Consider the following 15,516-nt stretch of genomic DNA (forward strand, 5'->3'; position numbering starts at 1 on the left):
GACTGAAAGACTCGCTAACGTGATTTTTTTTGAAGTGAATACGTCTTTAAAATTTCTTCCATGGTGGGAGGCAATTCAATAAACGAATGATAACAAAATCGGAGGATACAGTTTGGTGTTGCAGCTACATATCTGTTATTTCCATCCAAATTGTAATTACACCAATGGATAGCTAAAGAATCAAAGAGTTCGTTACGCTAAGTGAGGACTGTGACGCATCGCGCGCGGTGGAGGGGGAAGCGCCGCCATTTTGAGGTCATTTTGCTGCGTTTCGAGATTTCCATTCAGTATAAATTTTGACTCGGAGAAGCTAACACGTTCGTTTGAGTTTCAATCGTCAGCTCTCGTCAAAATCTATCGATTGCATGTATAAAAACGTTACTGTAAAATAGTTACAGTGAATATATTATATGGTGTTAAAATAAAAAAATAAAAACATGATTACAACGTGCATAAAGTAGCGTATTTGTTATATTGTTTAGAAAATAATACCTGTTACACGTATTCACGTACAACACACGGCCGTGTCCATGACACAGCCACACCCCATTTTTATTGTGAGCCCCCCCCCCCCCCCCCCGTGGCGGGGGGCTACTGTCACCACCATCCGGCCAGCTTCTTGGAAGAAGCTCGCGGGAAATGTCAGCGCGGAAGTGTGTGATGTTTGAGTGGTGAGGGGGGAGAGAGGAGGTGTAAGACGACTTGGCAGTCAGCAACATTCACGACCGGTGCGAGCTCGGGGCAGCCAACTGTGTTTGATCGGCGAATTTGGCATCCCTGCGCGTCCACGAACGGATCACCGACTCGTTGACGCGGTTGTGTTGGACGCCAGAGTTTGTGTGTGGCTTCAGGTGGTACTGAATTCGTGATGTAGGGCGTAAAGTAAACTATTACAATATTCTTCGCTCACGTTCCTTCACACGTTACTGAAACCAATCGTGGTTAACAACACCGAACAAAAATAATTACCCAGAGTAAGTACTATATTTTAACTTCTTTAAGTGGAAACTTCTTCAGCCGCGTTGAGCGATTTTTGGTAGGGGCAAAACTTACGGGTTCGCGTCACCGACAGGCTAGTGACGCGCAGCGGCCTGTGTACATGTGTACGCATACACTAAGGTTCGCGTCACCGACATGCTGTATTAGCAGTAAGTGAAGTTACATTGACTGCGTTGAGCAATTTTATTTTTGTTTATTTATTTACCTAGTGAATGTTGATTATTTGTGGATTTTAGTTTATAGTTTTTGATTTTTCAAGGACAAAACTTAATTTATTCTAATTTTAAAGTTATAAGTTTCTCCAAGGAAATTTAAACGTTATTGTGTGATTCATATTGAAGTATTGGATATTTATTTAGTATGTAGTTAAGATTAGATTATGTATTTACTTTAGTTTATTTATTTACGTAGTGAATTTCTTCAAATGCCAGGTTATTGATTTATTAGAGGTAATGTTGATTATTTGTGGTTTTACGTTGATTTTTTTTTCAATGATAATCTACATTTCTTATAATTTGAAGTTATTATTGGTAAAGTCAAAACTTATGGGTTCACGTCACCAACATGCTAGTGATATAATGCCAAAATAATGTTCTTATGTACATTGGACGTAGAAATGATGTTTTATTTAACATTTAGAAACAAATTTTTAAGGTATAACTTCTGTCGAAAGTCCCCATGACTGCCTTTTCGTTTTTTTATCAATTTAAATGTTAGACTTACTACATTTTTAAGCAACGAATTGGGTTAAATACATCTATGTTTATTTTTTGCTTTGCTATACACTAACTGATGATGAATCGTTTTACCCATACCTGTGTCTCGTGAGCACAGGCAACGCCTGCCAAGGCAGGATGATCCTGCAATGGTTTACCATTGCCTTCCACCGGATGGAGGTGGAAAGGACAACCAGTCCTGAATCCAGGGAGAAGGTTTGTAAAATCCCCTCCCCGACCGTGAATCGAACCCGAGTCACCAGACATAGTGGACGGACATAAATTAACTCGTAAACCTTAAAAAAAAAAAAGGATTAAACTTAATCTCAACAGAGTTGTAATTATGTTTTGAACAACTTTAACTTCAATTCTAATGAATGTAATAATTCAAAACGTTTAAATGATAGTTTTGGACAATTTTCAGTTTTTTTTCCCGTGAACATATTTGTTCTCTTGGAACTGAACATTATAAATATGAACCCTAGAAAACTATTGAAATTGCCCCACTGCAATTCAGTCTGGAAATTTTTTAACAGTTTTATAGTAAAATTACACTCATATGCAAAGGTTTAAATAGTTTTATATTTAAAGTGATGTGTTCATGGAGTAACAGTATATTTTGAAAGATAATAAATGTTCTTTGAACATATCAATTATAGAAATGTGTCGTGCTTTGAATGCTAAATAATATAATTGACTCCAAAATAATTAAAAATGCTAAATAATATAATTGACCCCAAAATAATTAAATGAATGAAAAATAATATTTTAACTATAAATTTTTGTTTAAGCTGAAGAAACCAACAACACAAAATTTAAAAAGGAGGACAATTAATACGCCATCTAAACTCGTGTTAGTGAAGGGAAACAAGAGTAACTAAATTACTAATTCCTTATAATTAGAGTTTTTCCCGTATAATGACTGGTGATATTCAAAAAGGGGGGAGGGAGTCTCTCTTTAAAAAGCAATACCTAGGGACTGGAAAAATTCGCTGTTTCAATGACCTCTACAATAGAATTAACGATCTTCTATGTAGTCGGAAAAGTTACACCTGCTCATTGGCAAAAAGTTAAACGCATTTTTATTTTAGCCTACCGCGGAATTAAACCTCGAGATTTTCCGGTCACTAGCAGTACCGTATTAACTTAAACAAATGATTGGATTTATTCATATAATTGACCTGAAACTCAGCACTTAGTATAAATTGCTACTGCCAGCATGATGAAAAATCTTATTCACACGCACTAAAATAAACTCAAAAAATTCAAATCACTGTGCCAACATTTGCGACCAAAGATTCGCCAAATCACGTACGAATCCTTATGAATGTCTGATGTTTGGCGGCCTTCGTGAACTCCCGAGTTCGACCGAGAAACGTTTGCGTAAGGCCCAAGTTACGTACCTAAACATTCGTCTATTGTCTTGGCGCAAACCCAGGCCTTGAGCCTCTTGCCTCCGCCAGTTCCACCACCCTTCGGCTCACCAACTTCGTCGTGGTGGTCAAAATTGCATGAGCAAACTTCTCCTGCCTCGAAGAAGAAACAACAAGAGCCGAAACTTCGGATGTTCCAAAGCTTCCTTCTGGGAAACATATATGAACTTCAGATCAACGTAGAATCGTGTGCTTCAGTCGACGGAGAAAGTTCCGAGCGACGTTTTCTCTGACAATATTTAGTTTCGTTGAGCAAGTTTTTTTATTTTATTTTTTTACTTTTGAGCAGACGAGTACACATTGAATCATATATCATTTCTAAGGGCCTTAATTATAAGCTAACTAGTTTTAAAACGGTTATCTGTGTCACTGTGTATTGTGGTCCTGGCCCTCTTGAGGGAAGGTGCATGCCATTTAAGGGGGTCGGAGCCGTTGCCGGCTTTAGTGTCCGAGACAGAATCCAACAGGGTCACGTAAATTCTGTTAGAAGCGAGTATATAGCCTCTCTACACCAAGGAAACCTCCTGCCTCCTCGTGGCCCTAGTGGTGTTCACCAAAGAAGGCCCTGCCTGGGAGTCCTCGTCCCTCGACGTCCTCAGATGTTGGACAGAGGAATCTGGTGAGATGGAAGAGTCCTCTCTGCAGACGATGGCAGATGGTTCGGGAACTTTATCTGAGGGGTCAGCACTGCCGGGCTCTCAGGCCGCCGGGTCCAAAGGCCTGGGTTCACTGTGAAAAGAACCAATGAGTAGTATGATTTTGGGGCTCCTGTCCCTGAATTTAGGGCTGAGGATTGAGGATGGGTTCAATGACCGATTGCTCTGACGTCACGACGGCCGTTTTTTTTTTTGTGTAAAATTTCCTCAAAATTTCTCAAAATATGACTCAAAATGACTCAAAATTCCTAAAAATTTCTCTATTTCGAAGGGAAAAATTCCCGTTCTGAGGGAAAATTTCCCGTTTTTGTCCTTAAAAATGCTATAGGCTACGAAATTCATAAAAGCGGCTTGAATTCCTTAGCGACTAGCCGCTCTAATCCGCCACTTGACAATTAGGTTACCATGACCGCCATTTTGTATTAAGACGTTACCAATGCAATTTCCGTTTTTATTATTCTCATTTTAATTTTTATTATAATTTTTTCTGTGATTTTATATTAACGTGTGTCAGTTTTCTCCGTGTGCTCCTTATTATTCTTGTCAATATGTTGATGGTTTTCTGTGAGTGCTTCTGGTTATTTCTGAGATATAGATCTTTGCACGAAAAAAAATTACTTAATGATTAACGCAATTTAATTTTGAGTTACGTTGAAATTGTGAATTTTTTCTAACAAATTATCACTAATAATATTTTATCAGGTGGAATTCAAACAAAAAACATTCATTATTCAGTCAAATGATATACTTTGAGACAGCTGAGAAGCACTATAATGAAGGACAAACTTCCTTTTTTTTAATTGTCTAGCATAGCCTTCCTTCTCTTGCGATCGTTAGTGAGCATCCCGCATCCCGCATCCCGCATTAAATAAATTAATAATTTTTACCTCAACACAACACGTGGCGGCATTTGTTGGCAAAAATCCTGACTACATGCAACAAGTTCTTTTGCATGAGATAAATTAACACTCGCCGTTGGAGCCTAAAGACTGTTGGAGGCAATGGCAGTTCAAGCCAATAACTATTGGAGACAAAAGACTGATGGAGCCAATGACCGTTGGAGCCAATGACTGATGGAGCCAATGACTGTTGGAGCCAATGACTTTAGGAGTCAAAAGACTGGTGGAGCCTAAGACCGTTGGAGTCAATGACTGTTGGAGCCTAAGACCGTTGGAGTCAATGACTGTTGTAGTCATTCTATCCTATCGCTAATTGACGATCGCATCCTACTAATTTGAATGTTTTCACATGTACGTCCTTTTCTTTAGTCGTACTTCCTTTTACTCGATTTTACGTTCAAAGGTGCGTTATTTTCGTTAAATGTGCTTCCGTTTGGTAGAATTTTCGTCCAAATGTGCGTCCTCTTTGTTAATTGTGTGTCCTGAGTATACATTGCGTGTTCGGTGTATGCATTGATGTTTGGTATGTAGGTACATTGCGTGGTCATTGCGTGTACATTGTGTGTCCAGTGCGTACATTACGTGTTTGGTGTGTACACTGCTTGGTCATTGCGTCTCCAGTGCGTAAATTTCTTGGTCATTGCGTGTAAATTGTGTGTCCAGTGCGTACATTACGTGTTTGGTGTGTACACTGCGTGGTCATTGCGTCTCCAGTGCGTAAATTGCTTGGTCATTGTGTGTACATTGCGTGTCCAGTGCGTACATTGCGTGGTCATTGTGTGTACATTACATGTCCAGTGCATACATTTCGTGGTCATTGCGTGTACATTGCGTTGTCATTGCGTGTACATTGTGTGGTCATTGCGTGTCCAGTGCGTGCATTGCGGGGTCATTGTGTGTACATTGCGGGGTCATTGTGTGTACATTGCGTGGTCATTGAGTGTAGGCTACATTGAGTGTCCAGTGCGTACATTGCGTGGTCATTGTGTGTACATTTGTGGTCATTGCGTGTACATTGCGTGTCCAGTGCGTGGTCATTGTATGTCCAGTGCTTGGTCATTGCTTGTACATTGCGTGGTCATTGCGTGTACACTGCGTGTTCAGTGCGAATATTGCGTAGTCATTGCGTGTATATTGCGTGTCCAGTGCGTAGGTACATTTCGTGGTCATTTCGTGGTCATTGCATGGTTATTGCGAATATTGTGTTTGTGTGCTCATTTCTTTTGTCAAATTTGGTTCCATAGGTGCTTCTTTTTTAAATGTTGTTTTGACTAGCATATTATTTGACAGGTTGCGTGTATATAATCGAGTCCCAGACGAAAGGACTTTCAGTTTGTTACTGGTTGCGGCCGCTTAAGGATCGCCTAGTTTGCTACATCTGGTGCGTACATCGCGTTATTATCTGTTCTTGTGAACTCGATGGCATCTTTACCGTAATAATTTTACATGAACATTTCTGTTCCATTCACAAAAAAAAAATCATTGAATATCTAATATACAATATGGTACAAAAATATTGATACTGTTTTTGAAAACAGTAATTTTGAGCATAATAAGCACTGGAATAGAGTAAAAAATAACTAGGGGTGGATATTCTTAAAAACATTTAACTTAGTAGTCTGCAGAGAGTTCTTCCTTGTAAACGGACGGCTCGTCTGCAAACAAGTTGTTGCCATCGCTTCCGCACGGATTTTCTATGATTCGTGTTTCGACAGAAGACACGTGCCTGAAGAAAACAATCTCAGCCACTCACGTAACACAGACGATGCTGCAATGATTTAGCACACTACTAGTTTCGAAATCTTTTCGCAGAAAAATACATGTCCCTACGAATACCTGTACAATGTATTTTTTTTGTTGTTGTAAATGGAACACAATATTCATGAAAAATTACAGATATTTGGAAATATTTACATGAATACAACTGTATCTCTACAAATTAGTGATAGCAGTAATACTGGGTTGTGTTGTCCCAGTACCCCCAATAGTTAAAAGTTATTTGTAAACGGTTCCCTGAATAGTTTTCTAGTATTAACTGCACATATAGTAAGTATGAACCGACAAAAAAAAGTCAAATGTACAAATAATCGATTTTTCGATGGTTTTTAAAAAAATATGTTGGAATGAAATATAAAAAAAATAAAATCATGCGCCTATTTTCGTAAGATATACTCAATATTATCTCGAAAAACGTAATTAATAGGGACCGGAAAAATTCGCGGGTTCAATGACCTCTAGGGTGAACTCCATAGTTCTACCTATACTCGGTCAAATGTCACCCACTCATTGGCTGTTTTCCTGTGAGACGTCCCAACGCAGCATCCTGTGATTCGATAAAGCTTTGGTCGGGTGTTTCTCATTGGCCCAGAGTCATCCAGATGAGTTATGAGCCAATAGCAGAGGCAGCACTGAGGTACAACTGTTTGTATTTTAGCCTATCGCGAAATGAATTCGCGAATTTTTCCGGTGTCTAGTAATCAATATGTGCAAAAATCGTTATAGCCATGTTTTGTACAAAGAAACAATATTTTTTATCGTTAGTATTACTAACTATTCCTTGGCAAACGGGTTTCCAAAGGAATCTGTCGTGAAAGTTCAGAAAATTTTGTATTTCTGTGCGGGGGAAAATGTTTTGTTCGCGGGAGTTGATGCGTTGTAGAACATGGAGTTACCGGCCGCGCAGGTCTCTCCGCGTCTTGTCGCCGAAGTTGCCTTGGGAGCGCAAAACCCTACCCCCGCCCACGTCGATCCCCCTTATCAACGGACCGCCCGCCCCGACACACGGCAAACAGGATTACATAAACAATGTTCCCGGGGAACTGCTGATGGCGGAGTGCGGAGTGCGCGTGGGTGCGTGCGTGTGTGTGTGTTCGGTTTGTGTGAGGGTGGGATGGGGGGGGACGGGGGGCTGGGAAGTTCGGCGAACCGGTGCGCGTCAGCCTAAGTGCTTGTCTCGATGATGTGGTGCGCAGGAGAGACGGGGACGCACCACAACGCCGAACGTACAATAACGCCGAAAACCATAACCCCGAATGCCAAATTGACTGCAACGCCGACAGCTAGAAAACTGCTTCTGTACCACAACGCCGAATTACCGCAACGCCGACATATATTAACGGCAAAAAAATGTCATTGCAGGACTGCCACAAAGTTTAGGTTAGGTAAGGTTAGGTTAGGTTAGGTTAGGTTATGCTAGCCTAGGTTAGGTTAGGTACACAAATTCATTCAGTTGTTTTTCATTTTGTTCCTGTGCCCCCCCCCCCCCCCTCCGCGCAGCAACATTTTTCGGCGTTACTGTATTTATATATATAGTTTTCCGTTTTATGGTCGATAGACCCCAAAACCATCGTCAACTCAAAGGTTTGTGTGTGTGTGTGTGTATATATATATATATATATATATATATATATATATATATATATAAATTACATTTTTGTGGACACGATAACTGCCGCAATTTTCTCAAATAACTACTAAACTGTAACAAAAAAACTAGTAGTGGAAAACCCCGTTCGAGTTAGTTAATGGGCAATATCCGACCAAAGGGGTAGATGTGAGTAAGGGTTTTTAAAGAACAGAATAATCCATAGTATGGAAAATATCACATACGTTTGAAAATATTATAATTCTTAGGATTAATACCAAAATTTTTGTCTGAATAAGTATTTTATACGACCAACCATAACTGCAAGGAGTTGAAAATACAAGGGTTGTAAGACAAAAAATAATAATAACTCCCTTAGTATGCTCAACATCGAAATCGTACAGTTTGTGTATTAATCTCATATTTTTTATCTAATACTTTCGTCTGAAACAATTTTTCATAAGAGGAACCACTTTTTCCGGTAGTTGAAAAAATAAAGGAATAGAATTTAAAAAAAATTCATAACTTCCGTATCATGTACACTATTAAATCCGTTGTTTTTTTGTTTGTTTTTTTTTTGCAAAAACCTTAAACTTTTATCTACAGCATTTGTCTGAAATATTTTTTTACACGTCCAACCATTATTGCAAGGGGTGGAATAAACAGGGGTTGAATGAAAAAAAAAATGCATAACTCCATCGTAGGCACATAATCAAATTGTTAAAATTGTTTGTAAATTCTATATTTTTTATCTAAAACTTTTGTCTGAAACAATTTTTGTCAACACAAACCATTAGTGCAAGGGGTTGAAAAGAACTTGGGTTAAAATAAGAAAATAAATAAATTTTCCCTGCCATGCACTCTATCAAATTAATGTTTATTTTTGTTTAACTTTATTAATATTGTTGAAGACTATTTTCTAAATAAAATTTTATATTACAAATAATTACAGCAAGGGGTGAAAATAACAAGGGTAGAAAGACCAAATATAATTACTTTTTTTAATAGATGTACAATCAAATCCATTATTATTTAACGTAAAACTCCTGAACTTTATCTAAAACCTTTGGCTAAAACCAATTTTGATTAAACGAACTATTACCGTAAAAACAGGGGTTAAAATAAAAAAAAATAATTCAAACTTTCTTAGTATAGATTGTTTTCGATATTTGTTAATAACATCTTAATTTTACCATTTTTACCAAAAACATTTTATAAGACTATATGTTAGTGCTAGAGATCAAAAATAGTGTAGAGGTAAAAAAAAATTATTATTTTTGACCATTGTATAACTACCTTAGTAGGCATATTATGACATACTTTAATACATTGGATATTTTCGCTGTATGGAACATGAGAAAATTATAAACCGATCTTTTTTTTATATTTGCGAACATATAGGATGTAATGTAGGCTACAATAAGTTCTTAAAAAGTTTCAGGAGTTTATAAAAGTTCCCAAAATATTTACAGAAGAAATAGGTACTTCGAAATCTACCTACGCCTGTAGGCGGTGCCGAAAGGGCAATTTTTTTGATGTGTAACATCTTAGCTCTCGGTATACGGCATTTGGTGGAATTAATTTGGTGGAACAGAACTGTATAACCACGGTGCTGCCATCTGTAGCGGATTGTTTTGTAAATTTGAGCAAGACTACCAGTATTAAAAAAAAAAATCGTTGTCGGAAATCAGGACCAAAGCCGGGGTTTCGTATTTTTAAAGATATTTTTTGCTTTTTTCGGAGCCGTTTCATAACATATTTTAAATTTTCTGTCTGCTAATCAAATGATTCAACAGTAGACGTAGCGGCGGGTGCGGAATTCACATGCGATTCACATTACAGAAATGTAGCTGAAAACACGACTTGCGTATATTTATCAAGTTCGCCATTATTTTAATTACCTACGTTTTTTACGTTAAATTTCGCGACCGAGTTTCGTGTTGTACGTGTAGGGTGCTGAAAGCTGAAAGACTCACTCGCTCGCTCGACGCTTATCGACGGCGCGCGATCTTTCCCGGGGAGTTGTTTACGTCCGGGCGGCGACTGACACGGATGGCGGTACGTGACGTTTGCTCCGGGCGCGGAACCATGAGTAGGGGAAGGGAGGGGGGAAGGAGCGTGTGTTTGTCGGCTCGGCCGGCAGAGCGCAGCGGTGAGACACCATGGAGGTAATAGTCTATGGAGTGGAAGCGTATAACCAAACTTGAAGCATCCTAACAGACGATGTTGAAAGACAAGGATAGAGCTAAAGTTGGCAAAAACGCCAATGTTTACATTATTTTGAATGACACCGTTTTAATTTTTCGCTGAATATACGTGATGGTGAAAGATGTGCAGCTTTTGGTTGCACTAATAAATTCGGCAGTTGTGGTGGATTAAGTTTCCACAAGTAAGAAACTGTTATTTTCTTTTTGTAAATGTATAATGTGTGTTCATACAGCGAGAGATAAATTTGGCTTTTCAATTTTCCTAAACCAATTTTAAGTGCTGGTGGACGACTTAAATAGTATTGTAAATAGTAATTGTATATGTAAGATATTATATTTATGAACATGTAAATTTAATGTGCTTTTAACGTCCGTTACTTGAAATATGGCGAGTAAACGGAGCGCACACGTACGATGCAAGGCAGATGCACTTAAACTTAATATTTTACATAAATTTTATTCTGTTGACTACAAGCTTGTCATTGTTTTGTCTACCAATTGATAATGTAGTAAAAGTTCCATAATCACGTATCCAAGTATATATCTTGGTCCTGATGGCATTATCCTGTAATATATAACTGCAGTATCTCGAAAACCAGTAGAAATTTAGAAACGCTGTTTTCAAGGTAAGTAGAGGAACGTCATTAGTGTTTAAAAAATGTATTATCAGAACGTTATTATTTTATCTACGGAAAAGCCGCGACCCAAGAATTTTACCCTTTGTTTATTGTCACGTGTCAAGTGTTTATATATAATCAAATAGGTAACTTATATTGTGAAATATAACTTTGCTGACGAGTCCTATACTACTTGTACCATATTTGTGTAAAAGTGTAGTCTCCTGGAAAACAAAGAATTTAATTTAATTAAGTGGTTTCATAAATTAAACATTTGGACTCTAGGTAAGTTGATTAGCAAAAAAAATGTGCCCATGAACAATTTTAATTATGCATAAAATCACGTTGGCCTACCCTAGGCACTTTCAACTGTTGATGTAAATTAAATTTTAAGGAATATTAAAACAGCATGTTTATTTATTCACAATGCACGAATCTTGAGAAGTATCTACATGTAAACAGCAACACACACTGTGACTTACTCTACACTTTCGCAACCTTTGTACAATTTTCTCACTAACTGTTTTTAAAAAAAATGTTTTATTTGACTACAGTTTGCAGCATAGCATTTCGTGGAATCCAAAAACTCGTTTGAATTGAATATTCGTTAGTTTTGCTTATTACTGTTCTTTGGTTGTAATCTAAAGTATAGTGTCGATTTCATAACTTCGCATCAGTCGTCGCAGTACATCAATAATAATATTCACAGTAAAAAACAATATCAAGACAATGTTAAAAACCAAGTATTATAGTTGCTCATTGTATTAAACAAACATGCAGAATCGTAAATACTTGAATGTGGTATTGGAAATTCGTACACTGTCTGTAATTAAATTGTTCCTAATTAAGCACTTATAATACCCTTTAAATGTGAAAGCTATGCTAGCCCTCCTGCGTGGTTATTTATTACTAATAATATAAAAAGAATAGTTTCATATTTAAATTTTTTGCACGCACATTTCCTAAAGCGTCATACAAATTACATTGCTGTCTGCTATTCTTTTGCCACCCGCGATGTGGTGGTACGTGTAAACAATCTTCGTGCGCATGCGCAGTCCGAAGATTTTATTTCGGGTACAGGCTTCAATTGATTACCCTTGAAAAGTACGCCTGCTTCCACTCCATAGACTATTACCTCCATGTGAGACACACGCCTACGGAGGCGCTCGGGAAGCATACAACTCACACAGTTTCGGTACCCTACCACGTTCGTGCAACTTCGGATTTCTCTCAAAAATTGAAATTAAAAAAATCGAAGGGCTAGGTTATGTTAGGTCCGTCACAACATGCTTGTTTTCATTGGTAACTTCTGATTTAGCGGCTGAAGTGGCGTTAATACCAAAACGCAAAACTTCGGAAATCTTCGGAAATTCTTGCAGGGAACCGAAACTATGTGAGTTGTAGGCTTCCCGAGGCGCTCTCCCGGGTCGACAACACCGCGAGGACGGCCGGCACCAGCAACCGGGAAGCCTTCTTTTCACAGACGAGAGAGCCAAACACCACCGATCGACCGATCGTGCATCTTCGGTTTTTTTTTTTGTTCATTGTAACTCATGATAACTAATGGTCAATTAGATTAGGTTAGCTACATTATAAATACTTTAAAACATTGTGGACGCTTGATTTGGTTAGGATAGCTACATTAAAGATACTGTGAAATCATGTAAACGGTTTCCTAGCCCTAGATAGCTACATATTAAAAAAGTTATTTGCTAAGCAACCATAAAATGATTTTACAGTATTTTTAACGTAGCTGTACTTACCTAATATAAACAACCATCCACAATGTTTTAAAGTAGGCCTATTTATAATGTAGCTAGGCTATCCTAATCGACCGCAAAATTTAATGCAACACCGGTTTATACAATGAGATAGAACGGGGGAAAAAAAAGCTAGCATTTACTTCGGGGAACTTCAGGTGTGGCTTCCGGCCCCCGGTGGCCACTGCAGACACAGGCGCGGCCAGAGTTTTCTAGAAGAGCGGGGCCGAACGTAGTTACAAGAGTATATTTCTGCTGAACCCGTTTCCCGGGTCTTGCTGCCGGGTTGGCTAGGGGCTCTCCCTCGCGGAAATAATTTCAACAGTAGGCGCGTCATGAAAAAAAAAATTATGAGAGTGAAATTTTACGGTGCGCGCGCACCTTGCAACGAAATTTTTTCATGGATGAAAAAAAAAGGCTACATACAAAACCAATGGCTTATACTTTAGTGATTTTTAGTGATTGATATTAATAGCGATCCATACATTAAAAACGTATATTTATTTAGGAATATAAGTGATAGAAATTTTGTTTGTAAGTTTTTTCAAGTGTATTTAAATACGTGATGTTATATTCCCGTATGTATAATTTATTTTCATTATAAATTATCACATTATTATTTAATTAATGATTTAAAAAATTTAATAGAAAAAACATAATTATTAATTAAGGTATTTCGCTTAATTTACTGAATTAAATAATTAATTTTATACATGTGTTCATATTAATATTGTGTACTTAGTATTTATTGATTTTTTTAATTTGATTGAATTTATATTTCACCAACCGTGTTTGCAAAATAACTCCATTCCTTTTATTACCTTATTAATATTAATTATTTGCATGCAATATCAAAGTTAGTTTTATTTTATTACGCCAAGTAAGTGTACCTCCTAACGCACGTATATAAGTAAAAGCTCCCATTTTTTAAATATCTGATGACTCTTCAGTGCTTCTTTGAAACCTGAACTTCTTAGATTAATATTTCTGCTAACGAAAGGTACAACTTTACAGCATGTGGCGCTGAGTATGGTTATTAAGCTCTAATGCGTGTTTAATGTCATGGATACTCTTTCATCTTGAATATTCAACTACCAAAAATTGAGTCACACGACTCAATTAAAGCTGGTTAATGATTGCATTATTATTGATAATTATGCTCCTCCTTGGCTACTCCCTTGATTGAAACAACTTCGCAAACCTTTCCACATGTCGGCGTCAACTAATCAAAACATCAGTGCATCAATCAATACGCATAAATATAAAGTTCATGTGCCTGTATGATGTATGTGAGTCTCGAGTTTTGTTAAGTTTTATTTATTTTCCTTATTAAAATAAATCAAATATACCGTTAAAACGTTGTCTGTCAGTCTGTACAAAACGATTTAACTCAAAACCTGCTCATGCTCCAAGATTAATTCAGTGTATATTTTATTTTTATATCTAAAACTTATATTATGGTAATTATGTACCAAAATATTATAGCTGGTATCATTGGTTATATTTTAATTTTAAGTTTTAAAAACGACCAACGATTTTTAAATCAATAAAAAAATCTCATGGAATAACTTATAGACAAAAATATTGATTTAAAAAAGTTATGAATAAATCCTATAAAATATGTTGAGAAATTTTGTATTTTTAAATTAGTTTTAAGTGGTTTTAAATTGGGTTCACCGTTTTCGTCAACTTGGAGTGAGAAGTCTAATGTTCAGTTAAGTTATTGATTTATTTATTCCAACACATAGCACATGAGTAGGGCATGCATATTTTGCGAAAACATTCCGAGACTAGCTGAACGTTATATCATCGTATGTGTTTCGTGATTGGGTGAGTTTCCTACAGGTACACGTTGGTTGTTACGACACCAATCACAGTAAGTAAGTGCGGAAGTAAACACGTCCTGAGAGGATCGGTCAAATAAGGCAACGACTTCTCTCGCAGACGGCCGCCAATCACAAGGAAGAAATCGCTGGTGCGGCTATACCTTGTTGCAGTCTAATAGATTCTCACAATTTTTTTCGCGAAAAATGCCTGCCCTACACATCAAGCATTTTTAATGTTACTTAAACTTTATTCTACATTTAAATAAAATATGATTGACCGTCTTTTCGATCTTAAGGACAGCTAGTCAATAAATTCGAATGGTAATACTGACCAGATGCCACTGTTTTATCCTTCAACGCGTAGCTGCTACACTGTTAACAGCATCCACTTTAAATTAACGTAGCGGTACTACACAGAAAAAGAAAGTACTTTTGCATAAGATTCCTTTGGAAATCAGTTGCCAAGAAATAGTTTGTAATACAGCAAGAAAAAATTGCAACTTTGTACAACACATGGCTATGGTTATTTTACATATTATAGGAAATACGTTTTTGAGAAAATACGGAGAATTTCTTACGAAATTGGGCGCATAATTTTATATTTTAATTGATGTTTCATTCAAGAATTTTTTTACCATGGAAAATATAACTAAAAATTCAATAATTTTTTTATTATTTAGTTTTATTGTGCCTATTAATGTGCGCAGTTAATACTAGAAAGCTATTCAGGGAACAGTTTGCAAATAACTTTCACGACTGTTGGAGGTACCGGGACAACACAAATCATATTTGCTGGGTAAGAACCCGAACCTAGTAGTACTGCGAACACTAGTTTGTAGTGACACGGTTGTTTCATGTAATTGTACAAATTTACAAATATCTGTAATTTTACAAGAACATTTCTGTTCCATTTTAAAAAAATAAATTCCGCTCGGGGACCGGGAAAAATTCGAGGGTTTCAAAGACTTCTAGGATGGTCTGCACAATCCTGTGCCAACTCGGGCAAACATCACTCGTTCATTGGCCCCTGACCGGGTGG

At 37.2% G+C, this 15,516-nt stretch overlaps 1 protein-coding gene across 1 annotated transcript in view; it reads left to right on the top strand.

Annotated features, from left to right (window-relative positions):
- The first annotated feature begins 817 nt into the window (after window positions 1-817).
- The window catches only part of LOC134533795 (dual 3',5'-cyclic-AMP and -GMP phosphodiesterase 11A-like), a 159,863-nt gene continuing 145,164 nt past the window's right edge, over window positions 818-15,516 (top strand). The window contains exon 1 of the mRNA XM_063371468.1: window positions 818-1,148. The gene's annotated coding sequence lies outside the window, so the exon portion shown is untranslated. The remainder of the gene's footprint in view (window positions 1,149-15,516) is intronic.

The sequence above is a fragment of the Bacillus rossius genome, chromosome 1, assembly GCF_032445375.1.
Source record: "Bacillus rossius redtenbacheri isolate Brsri chromosome 1, Brsri_v3, whole genome shotgun sequence".
NCBI classification, from domain to species: domain Eukaryota; kingdom Metazoa; phylum Arthropoda; class Insecta; order Phasmatodea; family Bacillidae; genus Bacillus; species Bacillus rossius.